The following is a 21494-nucleotide window of genomic DNA, read 5'->3' as shown; positions in this document are numbered from 1 at the left end:
GAAGGGATCATTTTCGTTGCCCGACGCTGAACACCTTCTAATTTAGCAATATCCTTTGCATGGTGGGGAGACCAAAACTGTACCGCATATTCCAAGTGGGGTCTGACTAAACTGTTGTAGAGCAGTTCAGTGCCCGCCTAGGCTGCCACGCCGGGGCTTAGGATCCTCACTGTCACCGGCGGCACTGTAACGGGGTAGAGAAACAGAAATAGATAGATAGATAGATTAAGACAGTCGCAAAGAGATAGATAATTTATTAATTTCAAAATACAACACACAGTACAATCTCAATGTTTTTTCACTTATGAAAAATTTATGACTAGCGGTATTTATTTCAGTTAATGAAATGTTACTTTTTGTACCGAAGAAAGTCAGCTTTTTTTTTTTTTTTTTAGCTTTTTATTTAAAGTGGAAGTGTCCCTGGAAATTATTTGACTCGGGTTGAAAACTGTCGCTTATAGTTTCTGCGTTGAACTTATTTACGATGGTTTTAGCGACTAACAAGCATCGTTATGCTAGCGTTCTTCTGTATCGTTTTCCAAGTAGGATTCTTTACTTGGAATGTCTTCTCATATTGGCTCGCACCGACGCGCGTGATTCTTTTAGTTCACGGAAAGCGAATCTCAGGATCACCTTTCAACTTCCCTGCATTCCTCCCGCTCGGATGTCGTGTTTCAGGACCATTTGGAGTACAGGGAAGAGGCAGGGGTCGTGTGGTACACTGAAGAACAACATTCTCTTGTCGCCATTCCTATTTCCTACAACTGAAATATATGCAGGAAGGGAATTTCATGACATCCCCAACTCAAATTGATTACTACTCTTAAGTTCTTTTGTACCGCACTGTATATTCACATATCTTTGTTGAATTTCTGTTGTTTGTCTTTTTTTTCTCTCTTGAGCTGCCTCCTTTAATGTTAAAAAATGAAAAAAAACGTAGTCAGTCCACGAGACGAGTTAAGTGCGCAAAGCAGCAAATCTGTGAACTAAAGCATATCACCGTGACGAAACTAAGCTAACAACGAACATCGAGCAAGGAAGTAAATCGGCGGCCATTAAACGAAGGACAGCCGTCACTAATGAGTCTGGGAACGTGCATGCTTGTGTGTGTGTGTGTGTGTGTGTGTGTGTGTGTGCGAGAGAGAGAGAGAGAGAGAGAGAGAGAGAGAGAGAGAGAGAGAGAGAGAGAGAGAGAGAGAGAGAGAGAGAGAGAGAGAGAGAGAGAGAGAGAGAGAGAGAGAGAGAGATCCAGAGCGAGAGCAAGAGCAAAAGAGCAAGAGCAAGAGCGAGAGCGAAGAGGTAAGGGGATAAAGATTCCCATCGGTCGCGTAGGTTCCTCTTGATGGAAATCCGTAACCGGCGGCCTCCGGTCAGGCCCTGGACATCAGCGAGTAATGGAGGCTTGTTAAGGCTTATCGGACTGCGCAGAGCCTGACAGAGCTTCACAGATAAAGGTCGGCCCTTAGAGCTTCCTTGCACGTTTTCAAACAAGGTCAAATTGTTTTTACTATTTTTTTACTATTTTTATCGTAGGGAAGATGCGTTGCGTAAAACTGCTGTGCTCCTGGCGGGACGAGGGTCTGGGGGGGGAGTGGGGGGGGGTCAGTGAAATGTTTAAATATAACGAATTTGTAACCACGGAAATATATAAATTACTTGTCGCACAAAGGAAAAAGACTAATGATTCGTAATGTCTAAGACATAACGGTGACGTTTGTGACGCCTGGAGTGTGGAAGCGATGGCTTCATAGGGAATGAAATAAACAACGATGACTGATCTGTAACGAGTTTGTTTATATAAAAGCGATTGTTATTGATTTGCATTTCATTATGAATTATGGTATGATTAACATTTCTCTCATTCACTGTAAAATGACGACTGCTTTGCAACGCTAAGACCTGAAATATGAAAACAACGACTGATTTTCTAACTCTGCGTGTACTCACACGTGACGTTGACGATGACGGAGGCCGTCTGAACCTGCGGGACGAAAGTGAGGGCCTGGGCGAGGGAGGGCATGTGGGCGTGGCAGGACAGCGTGCTGCCGAGGAGGTCCCGACTGCCCACGATGGCCACGCCCGCCTCCACCCCAGCGTTCTCTGCGAGGGAGGAAAATAAAAGAGAAAACTTAAGTTAAATTACAAGAAAATCTTTTGACCACTATGTAGCGGAGGCAGTACTACAACAATGAAAATTATTTTACAATAGCAATTTTATAACAATTATTATTACTAGCACTGCTGCTGCTGTTGCTGCTGCTACTACTACATCTACAACTAATAATAATAATAATAATAATAATAATAATAATAATAATAATAATAATAATAATAATTGAATGCCTAGAGTAACGGCACTCTGCCATGACGGAGTTTGATGTGAGGCTCACAGACATCCTAAATGTGTGTTACTTCTTGTACAGTTAAACACACCCACACCCACACACAAACACACACACACACACACACACACACACACACACACACACACACACACACACACACACACACAACACACACACACACACACACCGTGCGGAGTAAACACGGCAGAGCAAGGACAGCAAACAGCAGTGACAGGCGGCTTTTGTTCCCCAAACTATTGGTAGTAAAGCCAACTGAAACACGTCCCGTGTACACCTGGTCCTGGATCACGCGCGTGACTCAGCTAATGTGGCAAACTTTATCACGCGCCCTGGACTCAAAACCTTAGCGAAAAATAATACAATGTAAATAGGACTTTGGTGTGCGTCGTAGTTCTCTCTCGTGGCCATGTCGTGTGGATTAAGAGGTAGTTGACGGCGGGCATTGTTTCATGAGGCCTCTGGAAACTCCATGTCTAGTGCAGTTTACCGTGCAGGTTATTTTAGTAAGTGAAAACAAATGGTACAAAAACAATTTTTCACACTTGGACAATAGTGAAGTACTTATTTTTGCTCATTGTTCTGTACCACGACATTGCCCTTTAAAGTATTTGGTGATTTTATTTATGGAGTACGATACTTTACCATTAAATATAATCAACTTTGGAAATAGTAGCTGTATAGATTACTTAACTGATATATTTGAGAGGCAGCTTTCATCAATCAAACAAAAGAAATAAGAGGAAGACAGACAAAACGGAATAAGAGGAAGACTCACAAAACGAAATAAGAGGAAGACTCACAAATACATGAACAAGCAAACTGACGGAAACACACACACTAACGAACAGAGAGGATGTTTTTTGTAGAATTTAAGCTGGAAGACAATATTAAGTGGCCAAAGTTTAAAAAAAAAGTCCTTACTCTTTCCTAAAAAAAAATATAAGCCTTGCATTCTCTCCTTGGGGGTAAGACGGAGGAGGAGGAAAAGGAAGAGGAAGAGGAGGATCACGGGGTAAAATAAGATTTAATAACAGGAGTGTGCTCACAAGGCGGTAGCTAGCCGACAAGGGTTGATTCCCGCGGCACGCCAGGAGACACAACGGTGTACACACCCTGACTTGGGAGTACTAACACGACTTACCTGCTCAAATCTCCCGTGGGGTTCTTATTTACTCTCCTTATGGGGCTGGAAGGCACATACGCACAGGCAAAAGGGTTACTAATAAAGCTCGTGTACAACTATGCACTAACTTTATTACACACAAAGAAAACACAGACAAATCTCACATACACACTCAGCTGAGCCTAGCGTTACTCGTGCTCGCACAAGACTAACCTGCCCTGGCTCCACTAACAACTAGCTACTTAACTTGGTGCGGAGGGAGAAGAGTAGAGGCTCGTTGCACAGCCTTGCTCGAGGTGGCTGCAGCTTGTCCTTCCTGCCGTGGGTCCTCTCATCAGGCGTGTGATGTCGGCGGTGGATGCGGCTTTCAGAAAGAGGCCGCCGCGGACTCGACACACCCAAACTGAGACCCGGTGTGGGCTGTATCCCAAAGTGGCAAAGCCCAGGATCCCCACACCCCAGCAGGAGTAAAACCGCGTGTGCCAAGAGGTAGGCGAGAGTAGAGGAACGTCGCCCCGTGACCTCACCAGACGGCGGTCAGGGGGAGAAGGCCGAGCTCGCAGGCGGCGAGCTACACGGTGACCCGACCTCTCCCAGGCAGAGGTGCTATACACTGCTGGCGCTGGAATACACAGGGCACTTCCGACAGCGCTCTGAACACACTGCCATAGGCAGGTATAGTTAAAGCCTCCCAACATGTTGCTAACTTGCAGGTTCAGGGCACAGCAAATGTCGCGTAGAGAACTACAGCATGTTAGACAACGCAGGGAAGGACAGCAAACCTCGCGCCGCAAGCAGCCCAGCCCGTGGGTGGCCATGGGGGTGCAGCGCTACCAGCCTGGCCCGGGAACTCTGCACAGACAATACAAGACTTCCTCATCAACAGAGGCGTAACTGGCTGCAGTAATGCACACTAATGTGCATCTGCAGAGTGGAGTGGTGACTCCTGAAAGTGCGTAAGCGCAGGTAAAACACAGCGGGCGACCCGCAACGAAAATGCACGCCTTGGCATCACTACGCTCGTCGCCTAGGCAACGAACAGGCTGAGTCATCGTGACCCGCCCCGCGCCTAGGTCACGTGACGAACTAGGAAAACGCGTCAACAGCCTCCCTATAGCAAATAATATAAAATTAACTTGTCGCGAATCTAAACCGCGACAAGGAGGAGGTGTAAAACAGGTCCGTGGGGAATAGAGGAGAGGAGAGTGAGCGCAGGAAGATAACTCACCAAGAACAACAAAAAAAGGAGAGAATAACTTCCGGAACAGTTTAATACATATTGCTTTTGACGTATCGTGTAGCAGACGTTGGGTAGACGTTTTCTTATTATATCGATCGTTCTTTAATGTTTTGTTTATTTTTATTGCAAAGACATGACAGGTGAGGGCGAGTGGGAACAGCTCCAGGAGGTAAAAGGGACTCGGAAGGCAGAAAGAAAAGAGAAAAAAAGGACTTGCATGTAAAGGCAGCACTTCGGGTTTTGAAAAGGAAAAAAGTGTGTGCTGTAAAAATACTACGCACCTGAAAATCTTCTTTTGTGAATGGGAAAAAGCTTGAAAGGATAAAAAGATGTGACTGGCTTCAGCTCCTTGCACGGATGAGAAAAATATAAAAACTGCCGAACAAAACTGGACCATGTCACTCACCTGGTTTTCTCGACCCTCTTTCTGGTGTTTCCTAACATCCGATCCCTCCCATCAAATAATTTCCTCAGCATTCACATTTTCCGATTGGTCGTACGAATATTATAAATTACTAACCATCACGCTTCATATGCCGGGCAATCTAGTGAGACATAAGGGTGTTGAACCAATCATTGTAGAATATTAAGGAGAGTAAAGTTGTAGGAGGTTGGTCAGTGAGGGAAGGTGCAAGCCAAGGGTGGATATGAACACTGAAATCTCCGTAGGTAAAAAAAAATCAGCGGAGAATGAGTCGAGGCCGCTGCATTCTTTTTTCTTCCCTTGCCGCGCCACACAAGGCTTTCCACTTCAGGGTTCTCATTAGTTTTCTTTTAATTTTATTAACGCACTAATGAACATACTTCATGTTGCTGTTTATAACGGCATCACGAGAGAAGTCTACTGTTTTACTATGTGTGTGTGTGTGTGTGTGTGTGTGTGTGTGTGCGGAAGGCAGAGGAAAGGAAAGGAATAAGAAAGACACCAGACAACAAAGAAATAGAGAGGTGGTGCAAGAAACATTCACCACTATTGTTCGGGGAAGTAGGGTAGAGTGCATGGTGACAATGGGCACAAAATGCAGATAAAAGTCAAGGGCGGGAGGAAAAAAGAACGTTCCAGATGACAAATAAAATAAAGGTGGTGTGAGGTGTAAGAGAATCGCTACTTATCAGGAGGACAGTGTGCACGGAAGTGAAGTATCATGGAGAAAGAAAGAGCGGTTGCAGAGATGCCCAGTAATACCTTGCACGACACCAGATGACAAAGAAAAAAGATTATGTACAAGAAAAATGTTTCACTAACGGTCAAAAGGAAGGTGGTGTTCGTAAAATGAAGAAAAAACTACCTTGTTGCTTAATTAAGGAATATGAGAAGCAGCATGAGATGAAGGGAATGGAAAGCCAGTGAGGCCAGGTATGTGCACGGGAGGGTCGGCAGGGTGTGTGCAGGGAGGGTCTAGCCTCACCTATCTCACCTGCTCTTTAAGGCGGTCATTATCCGGCACCTCACCGTAATCACCTGAGGCTAATGGTTTAATACTGCTAAAACATGGCTAATCAGTTTTCAGGCGAGAGCTTTCCGTCCTTTACCGTGTCTGGGACGTAAGGCGACGCCCCGGAACGAGGCAGTGGCGAGAATGACTAATTTTGTGTGGCGGGCGAGGCGGCGGCGGCGGCCCTCCAGACACGTGCACCAGGGCCCGTCTTGCCGTCGCTCACCTTCCCTGAGGGTGAGGCGTATGTGAAGGGCAGGCGCCGACACGTGACCCTCGGCTAATGGAAAAAGTTTGGGGGTGGAAAAATTTTCAAGCCTAGTAATTTTTCCTTGCCCAGATGTATAAAAAAAGAAAGTCCAATTACTGATCCTGTCACACTCCGGTTGTTTTTAAAGGTGGTTAGAGAAACTGCTGTAATTATTCATGGATGAGTTTTTTCCCGTTTTCCTTCCCATTTTCCAGATTTTTCTCTGTCAGTTTTAACACATTTTCCAGCGTGACCCTAAACAGCCTAAACTTAACTGCACGAAAAATCAATTGCGGCGCCGCGGGGGCCTGCTGGCGGAGGCGGCGGAGGGGTGGACGGGCTTGCTTACCTTCACCTAATTCATAGTTATTCTGTACGTGCATGGGCCTGACATACAGTTGCCCTGTCATGCATTCTGTATCTGGCCGCTCGACATAACACTTTTATCTGCCTAGCTGAGTTTATGCAGCCGTGTATCTAAACAGAATACTAATGTGTCTCAACCATGATACAGAGACTAACGCAGGCTTTACAATGTTTTACATACTCATGCAGTTTGCTGACATCTGAATGTACTTGCACGGAAATACCTGTCAATGGCTGATTTTCATACTAAATATCATACTCTGATTTAGATTTTGCTTGTTTTCAGGGCTAGAAATATATATGAAGAATACCCCAAACACTAAGCACTTCAATGCAGTTTATGGCCATTCAAGCCAAGAAACAAGCTCCTTTTTCCTTTCTCACCCTGACTGATTTTTTTGTGGTCTCGCGATCAAGTCGTCCTATATTTTGTTACACATACGTGATTTATACCTTTTTGGGAACATCCAAACAAAGGAACAAGACAGAGGGGGACCCTACCTTCCCTGCCCGCAATATCTAACTTGCTCTCTTAGATATATTTACTGAAACTCCTCTGAAGCAACTGCCTTAGGCCTGTAGGAAAGCACCTCACCTCGTAAGACATTCAAATCTTTAGACTATTTATTTATTTTTTTTTTTTTTTTTTTACGACGCGGCCTATTGCGCCGGTAGGCTTCTTCCCGGTGGGGCCTGATGGCCGGCCCAAGGCATCTTCCCGGTGGGGCCTGATGGTCGGCCCAGCCCGTTCTGGTGCAGGCAAGTGTTTATAGTGGCGCCATCTTGCATTGGCTCATGCTGCCCTCCCGGAACTCATCTTTAATCCTACAATCTAGAGTCCAGGTTGATAGGTAGTCTTTTGGACAGCATGTGGGATTGAACTCGCGTCCTCCTGAACGCGGCTCCGTCACTCTGTCGACTCAGCCACCGCCTCCCCAATATCCAAAGGTGTTGATGCAGAAGGCAAGGGAGTGCGCTGTGTGGGAGAAGGGAGTAAAAACCTGCTCGTACAAAGGACTCGTACATACTGTGCTTAGGGAAACGTACTCTCGCGGAAGCTGCCAGAAAGTCTTAGTTGTGGGAGCAGGAAGTGAAGCGTCAATATTAGGGGAGAGGGGAATAGGGAGGGGAGAGAGGGAGAGAGAGAGAGAAAGCGAGAGAGAGAGAGAAAGCGAGAGAGAGAGAGAAAGCGAGAGAGAGAGAGAGAGAGAGAGAGAGAGAGAGAGAGAGAGAGAGAGAGAGAGAGAGAGAGAGAGAGAGAGAGAGAGAGAGAGAGAGAGAGAGAGAGAGAGAGAGAGAGAGAGAGAGAGAGATGTATAATATATCAAGACACTTCTAAATTTCTTTCAACAGAAGACCCTCTCAACAGGAATTACATGACTCCAGGCTGGAGGCTGCAGAACGCTTAACCGCAGACCTTAGTACCTAGTATTGGTGCTGGTGGTAGAGGGAGGAAGACTGTTAGTAATAAACACCGAGGAAAAGTATCTGTTTAAGAGGTTTGGAATGTGTTGGCTGTCAGTCACTAGTGTACCGACGCTGTTTGTTAAAGGTCCAATTCCACTTCTGATCCCCTTTCTGTTGTTTATGTATCTGAAGAAGGATTTCGGATTATTTTTACAGTTGGCTGCAATATTTTTTTCATATCTACGCCTTGCCTGACATACTAATCTTTTTACTCGTTGCCTGGCATCATTATAAAGTCTAATGTTTTCGAGCGTGCTGTGTTCTTTATTTAACCTGTAAGACAATTTTCTCTCCTTGACTGAGTGTTTAATTTCGCTATTAAACCAAGTTGGGCTTTTATTAGTGTTATTTCGCTTCTCGCACAAGGGGACGAATGTGTTTTGCTGAGTGAGTGAATGATTTTTCAGGCTTAGCCAGGCCTCCTCTACATTGCCGTCATCTGATAGTTGTATTTTTTGTTAGTTTTTGTCGGATTTCTACGAAGTTAGCTCTTTTAAAATTGGGCACCTTTACTTTATTTTCAGTCACTGATGTCTGAGCTCTAATGTCGACGCGCACTAATTTATGATCGCAAGAACCGAGGTGTTCTCCTACCGTGACATTACTGACTAGGTTATATTGGGTAGTTATAACAAGGTCGAGTATGTTATTTTGTCGAGTTGGTTCAGAAACAATTAGGCTTAGATAATTTTCTTCTAAAATTCAATCATTCTATGTGACTCGCCTTCTGTACCTGACAGTGTCGCCCAGTCGATATGGGGGAGGTTAAAGTCTCCTAATATCAGTGAGTCGTTGTTATTAAGTGACTGCCTTAAAAAGCTGTACATTTCAAGATCGTCATCGAGTGATTGCCCGGGATGCCTGTAGGTGACAGATATATTTAAATTGACTTTTGCAATGTTTACTCGCACACACAAATGTTCAACGTTACTGTCTCTTGGTGTTTTGTCAGTGGGTTGCAAATAGCTTTTGACAAAAAGGCGAAACCACCGCCTCTACGGTTTACACGATCTTTGTTGAAGAGTCTGTAGCCATCTATGCTGTATTCGGAACTTAAATCAATAGTTGTGGTGTCAATAAATGTAGCAATTATGTCAATATTTTCTGTTAGAGCAAGACACCTCAGCTCATCAAACTTTTTCTTAGGCTACGTGCATTGAAACTAAGGATTTTTAAGTTATCTAGAGGCTTGGTAATGGAGGTGGTGGTACATGCGAGATCACGGTTACGAGTTTGTTGTGATGCATGGCGTCTATTTACACGGGCGGGGTGGAGGGGCGTGGTTGAGAGTCGTTTTTTGATGGGAGGTCACGTACTGCGTCGTTTAGGAGCCTTCCGAGTCTGGCTGCCCGGATGGGGGAAAGGTGTATTCCGTCCCTGTGGAAGAGCTCACTTTGTCCGTAGAATTTGTCCCAGGCGTTGAAGAACTCAACGTCAAGCTCTCTGCAAAGAGTCTGTAAGCGGTTATTGAGGCTGTAGGCCTTGCTGAAGAAGTCGCTCTCCGCCCACGTCCGTGGTAGAACTCCTGAAATCAAAATGTTAGGGGATTTAGACTTATACTGCTGGATGAGCCTACGGTACTTGTTCAACAGTTCCTCAGACCGGGTCGTGGTGACGTCGCTCGTACCTGTGTGAATAACAATCAGTGAATCATTAGTAGCCTGGGAGGAGATCTCCTCAAGAGCAGCTGTTACATCGTCGATCCCAGCACCAGGATAGCAATATTTCCGTCTTCGACGAGGAACTCTGCTGCAGAACTCAACGACCTGCTGGCGATTCATGGAGTCACCCACCAGGAAGGTGCCCTGCTCGTCATCCTCCTCCAGAATGGCAAACCTGTTAAAGCAATGAACAGGATAAATTGCTTGTCTGGCTGGTTTGGCTCCTCCATTCATGAGGGTGGAGCCATCATGGGCAGTGCCACTAGCACCCTCCCGCTGTGTGGTGTTGTCCGCTGGTGTCGACGGCACCGCTGAAGGCACGGGGGTGGTTGGAGAAGGGTTTGGCACCACAGCAACGTTAGCCTGGATAAATTCCTGTGAGGAGGCAACAGTGCGAGAAAGCTCTATTATTTTATTCTGACCTGCTTCCATCTTCTTTTCTTGCTCCTGCAGTCTTGTCTCGAGATGCTGCCTGGTGAGACACAATCGACAGACAACAAAACGCCCTGTAAAAAAGTGAGCTGGGAAGCTACCGTTACAAGTACTGCACTTCTTTGGCGCCATCTTAGCTGAAAGTGATTAATGATTGCCTGAAATGAGATATAAAAACACAGAGTGAAGGGGATTATGAAAGGAGGTGAGGTGAGTAAGAGGGGGTTTAGGAAAGGAGGTAAGGTGAGTGAGAGGAGGAGTAGGAAGGGAGATGAGGTGAGTTAAGAGGGAGATTAAAAAAGGAGGTGAGGTGAATGAAGAGTGGGATTACGAAAGGAGGTGAGGTGATTGAGGGGAGGGTTAGGAAAGAGGTGAGGTGAGGTGGGTGGAGGGGTGGGTAAAAAGGATGTAAGGTGAGGTGAGCGAGGGGGGGCTCAGGTCAATATGTGAGGTAGGGTGAATGAAGAGGGGGGATTACGAAAGAAGGTGAGGTGATTGAGAGGAGGGTTAGGAAAGAGGTGAGGTGAGGTGGATGAAGGGGTGGGTAAAAAGGATGTGAGGTGAGGTGAGCGAGGGGGGGGTCAGGTCAATATGTGAGGTGAGGTGAGGGAAAAGGGGGGGTAAGAAGGTTTAATCCTCTAGGGGATTTAAAGAGAGTGTAGTGAGGAGGAGCAGATTGAATACTCAGGGGAATTCAAGCGTGAGGTGTCGGCATGCACAACACAAGACACTCGTAAACACCACACGAGAAACACACGAGAAACTCACGTACAAACACCCAAATCACACACGAAAACACTCGGGAACAAAACAACACACTCGAAACACACGAGAAACACTCAGTAACTCACGCATAAGCACAAGGTTCAGCACCCCCAAATCACTCACAAAAACACCGGAAACACAACAACACACTCGAAACACTCTGAAACCCACGCAGAAACACTCGGGAACACAGCCAAATCACACGCGAAGACACTCGGGAACACAACAACACACTCGAAATACACAAGAAACACTCAGTAACTCACGCATAAGCACAAGGTTCAGCACCTCTAAATCACTCGTAAAAACACCGGAAACACAACAACACACTCGAAACACTCTGAAACCCACGCAGAAACGCTTGGGAACACAGTCAAATCACACGCGAAAACACGCGGAAACACAACAACACACTCGAAACACATGAGAAACACTAAGAAACCCACGCAGAAACACAGCCAAATCACACGCAAAAACACACAGCAACACACTCGAAATACACGTCGGGAAATCACAGGCAACACGCAAGCAAGGCTGTGCACGATTGCAGCGTGGATCTCACGTCCGCTTCTCGGGAGAGGTCACGAGCGGTTCGACCTGTCTGAGTGAGGGCAGACACGAGTGGAGGGAATGGAGTGGAGGAGGGAGGGATGGAGGGAGGGAGGGAGGAGGAGAGAGAGAGAGAGAGAGAGAGGGAGGGAGAGAGAGAGAGAGAGAGAGAGAGAGAGAGAGAGAGAGAGAGAGAGAGAGAGAGAGAGAGAGAGAGAGAGAGAGAGAGAGAGAGAGAGAGAGAGAGAGAGAGAGAAAGAGATTCGTGATGAACTAAAAAAATAAAGCTGAAATGAAACACAGCCTTTACGTAAAGGGACAGTCAGACGCCGTCAGGCAAGAAACTCTATAAATGAACTGTATATGTCGTGTGTGCAACAATAAAAGAAAACTGGAGCTGCAAAGGGGAAAAAATAAACAAACAAAAAATAAAATAAAAATAATATGAAACGTCGAAGTGTGAGTGTTCGATGCAGAGTGGGCCACTGTTTGTGAGAGCGAGAAACAAAAAGAAAAGTGGAAAAAATGAAGGAAAAGAGAAGATTTATGTAAACGATAACGATCAAAACTATATATTTGGAAAAGAGAGAGAGAGAGAGAGAGAGAGAGAGAGAGAGAGAGAGAGAGAGAGAGAGAGAGAGAGAGAGAGAGAGAGAGAGAGAGAAAACAAATATAGAGAAGGGATCCATGTGTGTGTATGTGTTAAATTGTCACAGAGGGAACAGTTAACCCATTGAATAGAAAAGAAAAATAATAGGAAGGGAGTGTAAGGGAAAACAAATGAAGATCAGGATATTAGTAAGAAAATGGCAGGAAACGAACAGCCTGCAAGATGAAGCGTCGATTTCTTGATCCACTTTGAGAGCCAAAAAGCTTTAAGAAGAGATGCAAATGGAGTCCTCAGGAACGGAAAATTCGAAAGGGATCTTAAAACATAAGTTGTCAAATTTGAAGGATATGTGGGGGAAGAAAAGAGGGCGAGGAGGAGGAAGAGGGCGTGAAGGAGGAAGGAAGAGAACGTGATGGAGTAGGACGTGCAGGAGGAAGGAAAAAGGAAGCTAGAGAAAAAAACAGGCGCAGTGGATGAAGAGGCAGGCAGGGAAGGAGGAAGGGAGGAGAGAGGAAAGATTGAGAGAGAAAAAGAAAGTGAGGGGAGGTAAGATGGGTGGGAGGGACTAGTTTAAGAAAGACGAATGACGATATGAAGGAAAACAAAGGATGTGTGTAAGAAAGTTAAGTTTAAAAAGAGAGAAAATGCAGGAGTACAGGGGGAGTGAAGGTAAAAACATAAATTGCAACATCTTGGAACGTTAGAAGGTGAAGAGGTAATTGGGAAACAACGGTGTGTGAATGAGAAAGGTAACAGAAAAGGTTAAGTTTGGGTTGGGTATGAGAGAGTCGGGAAAAATAGTAGGAAATATAGGATTCTGAGAATGGAAGAAGTACATAAGAGAGACGAAGGGTGAAGAATGGATAATTTAGGTACTTTAGTGTGCGTGTGTTGGCGATGGCCTGTCAGTCAGAATAGAAGCCTCAAAAAAATACTATTGTGAATTCATCCCTTACAAGTTCATAATAATTCAGCGATAATAAAAGCATTGATATTGATAGACAGATAGATAGATAGGCATAAATAGTGTATCTCATTCGCGCACACACACACACACACACACACACACACACACACACACACACACACACACACACACACACACAGGTAGATAGATAGATAGTTTATTGACACACACACACACACACACACACACACACACACACACACACACACACACACACACACACACACACACAGATAGATAGATAGATAGTTTATTGACCACAAAGTGAATGGACATTACAAATACAGGAACACATTGCAGTCCAAAATATAAATAATTACACAATAAAATTTAAAAACAAAAGAACTATGAATACTAAAACTCAAATGTGAATCGAGCATACACGACATTGGAACGTTAAAACAATAGCACACAATAAAATTTTAAAACAAAAGAACTAAGGATACTAAAACTCAAATGTGAATCGAGCATACACGACATTGGAACGTTAAAAAATAGCACACAATACAATGTATAAACAAAAGAACTAAGAATACTAAAACTCAAATTTGAATCGAGCATGCACGATATTGGAACGTTAAAACACAAATACTAGAGACATTTAAGAAAAGCATAAAACACACAGTTATTCGACGGAAGAATAATAAAACATGCGAAAGTTAGGAAAAATTTTACCAAAAAAACGAAAAAATACACTACGAAACTAAGCTACGTAAAACTCGTAACATAAAAGTATATATTCAACAGCTATTTTACCTATATATCTCAAGTAGATCAAATATTATTTTACACTGCACCCGACTACTGTATTTTTCTGAAAAAAAACTTCTTCCAAGTTATTGAATTGGTAGCAGTCCCTGACACCTTAGGAGAGTGGGCAGTGCTGGGCCACGTGACTCTCTGTCTGAACGAGGCCACAGCCACACAGCCTGTCCTCGGGCGGGAGTCTCCCTCGCCCGCGCCTGTTTCATCGGCCGGTCTCGATGCACCGGTTATGGCCAGACACCCGGAATTGCGTAAATGCCTTGCAATAGTGTTCTTTAACTGTATGTCTGTTTGTATATTTCGTGCACCTCTAGTAAGGGATTTAAGTCTTTATATGTGTTATACCTAGTGGATTGTGTTCTGTTGATTTTATTATGTAAATTTACCATGAGTGTGTCCCAATCAGGTATGGGCGTGGTAATAAACTCACTGACTAGTTTTCCAACCGGGCTGTTGCTCTGAATTGTAGTTACCATTGCGAAATGTAACGGGTCATCAATCATGCTATTACGCTCTTTCCACATATTAAAAAGGAATTTGTGTTGTTTATGCCTCATCAAGTCGGGAAGCAACGGGTAGTCTGCCTCGGCGTACCATATATCACTGGCGGTGTTTTTACGCACGCCTAGCATCTGTTTGATTACCCAGTTGTAAACTTTTGTGACAGGCTTTAAGTCCGCGCTCAGCTACGGCTCACAACTGTAAAGTAAAGATGACATCAAAGCCGCGTCAAGCACCCGTCGCTTCACCGTGAACGGAATGTCGTTGTTCTTATCAACAAAGGAGACTTACTTTAAAGCATGACCCATCTTGGCTTTGGTGTGAAGCTTGACCGTCCCGTTGCTGGTAAACACTGAACCCTGGTAAGTATATTGTTGACAGTGATTGATCGCCAGAGTACTCACACGCAATGATTGTCGGTCTGTCTCTGAGCCATTAATGACGAAAAACTTGAGTTTTGTCGGCATTAATTTTCATATTATATTAGTTGCAGTGGTCTTGCAAAAGTTTCACCTTTTTTAACGTACTATCCCGGGTAGTGGCTAGTAATACAGTATCGTCCATTAATACCAGGCAGTGCAACCATTCCAAAAATCCATCATTCGGACAGTTTTCCTTCAGTGATTTAATCAGGTCATTAATGTATATAATAAAAAGCAGACAAGAAGTTGGGGAGCCTTGCCTCAAACCCAGTGTGGCAACAATGATAGCACTCCCGATAATACTCTCAGTTACCTGATACATGCTCATCAACGCTCCCAACATCACTAAACCACATCCCATCCTTTTTAAAACTTGAAATAACTTTTGCCTGCTCACTAAGACATATGCCTTAGAAAAGTCCACAAAGGTCACGAATAAAGTGTGTTTTCTACGCCGTGCCGTATCTGTGAGTAGACGAAGCGTCACAATATGTTCAAGACAACTCCGTTTCCTTTGCGCTCCGGCCTGTTCCCTGTATGGCACGAACCAGCGACTCAGCCTTTCACACAGTATCATGTCGTACAGCTTTGTCATACAATCAATAATACTGATACCTCTGTAATTATTAGTATCATTACTGTCTCCTTTCTTAAAAATCATACGCATCTTTGCTCTAGCCCAGGAGGCAGGATACACACAAGAAGAGAATACATTATTAAACAAAGTAACAAGTACTAAATACCAGTGAATAGGGAGAAAACTCAAAACGCCACGACAAATCCCGTCAGGGCCGCAGGACTTATTAGGTTTCATTTCCTTTAATTGACATTGCACTTCTTCGGCAGTTATTACATCATCCAAAATGGGAATCGTAACATCCGTCACTTGTATGTTAGGATCTAACCCATCAGTGTCTTCCTGGGGATTCAGAATACGTTCGAAATGGACTTTAAATTCCTCATCTGTAGGTTTCTCTGCGCCATTAGTTTCATCTGTTGAGTAATTCCCTCCTCAGTAAATAGCCTTCCATACATTAGCATCATTTTTATCGTTTAGGAGTCTTTCCCATCTAGTTAGACCATCACTTTCAGTATTGTTTAGCTCTCTAGTCGTTAACTTACATTTTTTAATACATTCATAAAGAGCATCCGACACACTGTTCGAGGTTTCATTCACGTCCTCATTGGCGTCAGGTACTCTGATCTGAAGCAGTGTTTCGGACAGTTTTTCTGTGTCTACGTGGTCAAGTCTAATCGGTCTTTTGAAACGGGCTTCATGGAGATACGTGTTTTGACACATCACGTGATCTCCCAAAGCTGCTGCCCTACCCAGGATATACTCCATAGTACTCTCCTGAACTACCATAGTGAATGACACCGGGGCATGATCAGATGGGAGACGCTCTTCCTGCAGTACGTTAAAATCCTTAAAAAGAGTTTAAAATACTGGGTGACGCGGCACAAACGTCTAACTCTGACACCCAAACACCTTTTTTCTGAAGGGTTTTCTTTCCTGGGAAATGGTTCTCTGCAGTTTTCAAGTTATTAACAATAAGTAGCGATTGATCTATACATATTGTAGAATAAGATTTCAGCGTTTTCATTGGCGTTAGCCACAGCATCCTCAACAATAGGATAGGAATACATATCTTTGTTCGGGATTTCAATAGACCGTAGAACGTCTCGCGTAGTTGTACCGAACCGGGTATTCATATCACCAACAATTACAAACTGCGTATCAAGGTATCTGTTTTGTAACTTGTTTCGAAGTGTGGAGAATGAATCAAGAGAAAAGTATGGTGAATCACTCGGGGGAACGTAAACAAACCCAAACACAACTTTAGGTACGTTTTGAAACTCAATCCAAACCTGATCCACAACACTTGTATCAACACTTTTGACACACTTAGCGAGACAATTCTTAATCAACACTAAAGTACTACCTCTATGGGATGAAGCAACTGTTCTGCTCCTAAATGCCACATATCCGGAGAAAGTGATAGATAGGGAAGTTCTTATTTCGCTCAAAGCAATTACATCATATTCCAAAAGAAGTTTTTTGACCACATTTTTCTCCAATTTGGTCTTAACCCCGTTCACATTCTATGAAACTACTTTAAGTTTCTCTTGATATCCTTTTGAATCCCTAAAACCCCTGCAGACTCCAGCTGTCAACCACAACTCCATCTACAAACACTTTCCTTTCTCTCGTATCTAAACGGACATTACATCCCACATTTTCTGGCTTCTCCCGTTCGGCTTTCTCCACAATTCTTAACCTTCTCCATTCTTCCCTAACACCTGGGTGCACATCTTTCTTCAAGTAGATGCGGTTATAACGGTCACCGGAGGTTTTCAGCACACGAGTGTTTTCCATGACTGCATCACGAGAAATTCTTTTTGGAAGAGTAGCGAGGATCGGTCGTTTCTTACCCTGTTGACTCGCGCTGCCAAGCCGACGGAACTCAACCACTTCGTTTGGCACGCTCAACACATTCCAGATTTTCGTCAGCTTTCCATCATCAGTGGTGGCTCCATCAAGGGCTTCGTGCTCGTCCGGAACTCCAAGAATCACAATGTTCCGCTCACGCTCCTTCTTGTCGATCCCCTCCAGGAAGCGTTGTTGTTTCTTGATTATGTCTGCTTGTGTTGCCACTTGTGCCTGTAATTCGTTGATTTTCGTATTCACTGCCGTATTTTGAGATTTTAGAGTGTTCTTGAGCTCGCAGATCTCTTGCACCAGAACCTTTAGCTGCTCCGAAACAACTTGCAAATCGCCATGGGACTCCGGGGCTGATAAAATGAATTCAATCAGTTCTTCTTTGTTTACCCTTGCAAGCTGGTTGCGTTGCAGCTGTCGAAGATCCGCTAGTGATCTAGCCATGATAGTAGTGTGACTAAATTCTTTGAAAAGTCTGCCTTCAGGAAGAAGGGAAAGAAGGGAATACAAGAAGATAAGAAAGATGAGAGAAAGAGAGGGTGACGATAACAAAGCAAACGAACATTCACACTTATATACTTGACGCAATGATTTGTACGTTAATTACTGGAGAAGGGATTTGATTAATGATCCGAGCAGATGCGTCGTTGTAGAGTCCACTTGATGGGAAAGGCGACAAATGGGTGGCCAGACGCTTTGGTGTGTGTGTGTGTGTGTGTGTGTGTGTGTGTGTGTGTGTGTGTGTGTGTGTGTGTGTGTGTGTGTGTGATAATTCGCGAGGAAAACGAAGGGCAGGCGCTGATTGGCTAGTCGGTGAGAGGCAATCCGTTCCCATCTCCCAGTCTCCCTCAGTATAGTGTTTTTGTCACACGTTCTTGCCTTCCTTCCTTCCTCTCTTTCTTTTTTCTTTCCTCTCTTACATCTTTCCTTCATTCTTTCCTTCCTTCCTTCTTACCGTGCTTCCCGCTTTCTTTCTTTTTCTTTTTCTTTCTTTTCTTCCTTCCTTCTCTCTCTCACTCTCTCCTTCCCTTTCTCCCAATTTCCTCCCCTCCATCTCCGTTTCATTCCCTCCTTGTCCGTGCTTCCCGCTTTCTTTCTTTTTCTTTTTCTTTCTTTTCTTCCCTCCTTCTCTCTCTCTCACTCTCTCCTTCCCTTTCTCCCAATTTCCTCCCCTCCATCTCCGTTTCCTTCCCTCCTTGTCCCCTCTCTTTCCCTCCCCGCTAACATCCCTCTCTCCCTTTGTTTCCCCTCCCTTCTTTCCTAACGCCTCCCTCTTCTCTCATTTTCTCCCTTACTTCCTCTCTCTCTATCTCTTCCTCACTTCCTTCCTCCCTCATCCCTTTCCTTCTGCCTTTAATCATGACGCGTGATCTTCTTTCGACATTTCCAGCCTCGAGTTTTCTTTCCTTTCGTTCACTCCCTTCCCGCTTTGTTTCGCGGTTTGCTTTCTGCGTTCTTTTACTGCACGCCTTCCTCCAATAGTTTCTCCATTCTCTCCCTATTGGCCTATTTCTCGTGGTCTTTGTATACGTTTTTTTTCCTTCATTTCTTTTTCGTTTTTTTTTTTTATATCTTCGATCTCTTGAAGCTCTTTCGTTTTTTTTATGCGTTGTGTTCCTGTACTCCTGTTCCATTCATCCACCACTCCGTTAGTAAACCAAGTCTTGCCTATGCTCTTGTTGAATCTGAATTTCACTAACTTAAACGCAACATAATGGATAGATAATCGTGTGCCATAAATGTTTTTTTTTTTTTTTAATTGTTTCGTAGATGTAGAAAACCATGGGTGTGACAGAAGCAGCAGTGTTGGTAGTTGTATCAGCAAGAGAATATGGCGCCACTATAAACACTTAGCTGCGCCATTACGTGCTGGGGCCGAACACCATCCAGGACCCTCAAGCAAGCCTACCGGCGCTATATGCGTAGACGAAAAAAAAAAAAAAAAAAAAAAATCAGAACAAACTATTACTTTTCACAATTCTAATCTTTGTTCGGAAAAGGTTTGTCTCGCCTTCCTCTCATCCGTCTTTTACTCTTAACTCCGCGTTCTCCTTTTCTCTCTGTACGTTTTGTCTTAATTTTTTCCACCACTCCCTCTTTTCTTTTCTCCTCTCCTCCTCTGTGTCCTTCCTTTCTCTCTTTTTTTCCATGCCGCTTCCGTGCTCTCACTCAATCCTCTCGCTTCTCACTTTCAGAACGCCTCACTGTCTCTTGCTTCTTGTACAACAGTCCACCGCTCTCCCTCATCTCAGTTTTCCTCTCTTCCTCCCGTCTCTCTCCACTTTTTTGCTTATTCAGTTTTTTCGGTGTATTTTTAGCCCCATCAATCTGCTTCGGGCAATATCCGCTTCTTATCACTTTTTTCTTCCCTTCCACTCGTATCATTCGTTTATTTCCACCGACTCATTTCTTCTGCACTCCACAATCCATAACCCTTCCTTTCTCTCCAGCCTCTTATTGTCCCCTGCTTCCCACCATTTCCATTTGATCTCTTTCTCCACCTTTTCGTCGTTTCTCCCTTCCCATCACCCCCACTACTTCCCTTCCTCGTTCACCTCATACTCCCTTCCCGTCTCCCTTTGGCAACCCAGTGCCCTCGTACATGCACTGGAATAGCCGATTGTATTTTTTTTCTTTCCCGACGACGTACAGGAAAATTAGCCAAGGGTGGCTCCATCTGTGTGTGTGTGTGTGTGTGTTGTATATGAAAAAAGCGAGATGCAGTGGCGGTAATAGAGGGAAAAATACTGCGCGTCCATCATCCCTGCACTGTTCGCCATGGCGGGGTATGGCCGACCCTTCCAGTAAGAAACGAAGATCCGCGTCACTGCTTCCCGCGCCCGGCAGCGATAGAGCATCTGGTCCCGGCAGCGGCCAGACCTATTCACCCCACGGCGCCCGCTGCCAAGATTCTCCGCCGCAAAGAAGCCTCGCTCATGACTTCAGAGACACAGCTTTAAGACCTGAACCGCGAAGGTGATGCTGTGGATGTGCCCGAAGTGTTGTCTGGTATGAAGGCAGGACTGTAAAAAGTATAGGTTGATTTCACGATTTTTTCTTTTATATGTATTGGTGTCGGTAACTGAAGAGGAATAATGAAGAATACACACACACACACACACACACACACACACACACACGCACACGCACACACACGCACACGCACAATTACCACCACCACCACCAACAACAACAACAACACCTAAATTCTCACAGCAGCCCCACCATCACCTCCATCTGCAGCATACACCCCTACCACCACCACCACCACCACCACTACTACCACCACTACCACCCCATAACAACCACCATCATCACCACCACCTTCACTACCCTTCCCACCACTTCCACCATTAAGACATCACCATCGCCACCACTGTCATAAGTATCACCATCACCACCACGGCCATCACTATCACCACCACCACCACATCAACAACAACACTAGCATCTACCACAGACACCACCAGCAGTATTTCCACCAGCACGATCTTGAGTCTTGTGTGGCGTCACCTGTTCGGGTAGTGGGATTGGAAACTTTGAGATTTGACTTGACCCAACTGACTGACTAAGTGAATGAGACCGGTTTTCTTACTGACTATGATATGGTGTGTGATAGTTCTTAGCTGTTTCGTTCGTTCACGTGGCTCTGTTTGCTGGAGACGTAACTTCACTTGTTGAATTCGAGACTCAAGACAGAGGCGCCATCTGTGGTACTTAGACAGATGCTGCTTGTACAGTTGCCCAGCATATATTTTATGGACTAGGCTCTCTCAGTTTTTAAGGCATCTAAGATTTTGACAAAATGAGTATTTACTTTCTTATTATCAGGCTTTTGTAGGCATGCAGTGTTATTTAACTCTCCATGCTCTGCTGATGCTGCATTGGAGTCATCACTGAAAGTTAGGGATTCTTTGACGCTGCGACCTGACTGGAAGTTTCATGAACTCGTGATTCCTTCCGTTGGCACCAAAGTTTAGTCAATTGTAAACTTTCCAAGTGTGGCCTTACGATGCCTATATGCGAACACTGAGAACTTCGAGGCGTTGAATAGGTTCATCATCTCGACAGTGGGAGGCACAGCAGCAGGGTGACTCACCCTTAAGGCTACCGATTGGCTGATGTTTGTTACTC

The 21494-nt window shown here is 44.6% G+C and overlaps 1 pseudogene; it reads right to left on the bottom strand.

The window, feature by feature from the left end:
- Positions 1-21423, bottom strand: part of LOC127007177 (uncharacterized) — a 33667-nt pseudogene extending 12244 nt beyond the window's left edge.
- Between the last annotated feature and the right edge of the window lie 71 nt (positions 21424-21494).

This window comes from Eriocheir sinensis, chromosome 34 (assembly GCF_024679095.1).
Source record: "Eriocheir sinensis breed Jianghai 21 chromosome 34, ASM2467909v1, whole genome shotgun sequence".
Taxonomy (NCBI): Eukaryota; Metazoa; Arthropoda; class Malacostraca; order Decapoda; family Varunidae; genus Eriocheir; species Eriocheir sinensis.
Note: the sequence above shows the minus strand (reverse complement) of the source record. Positions and strands in the feature narration are given on the sequence as shown.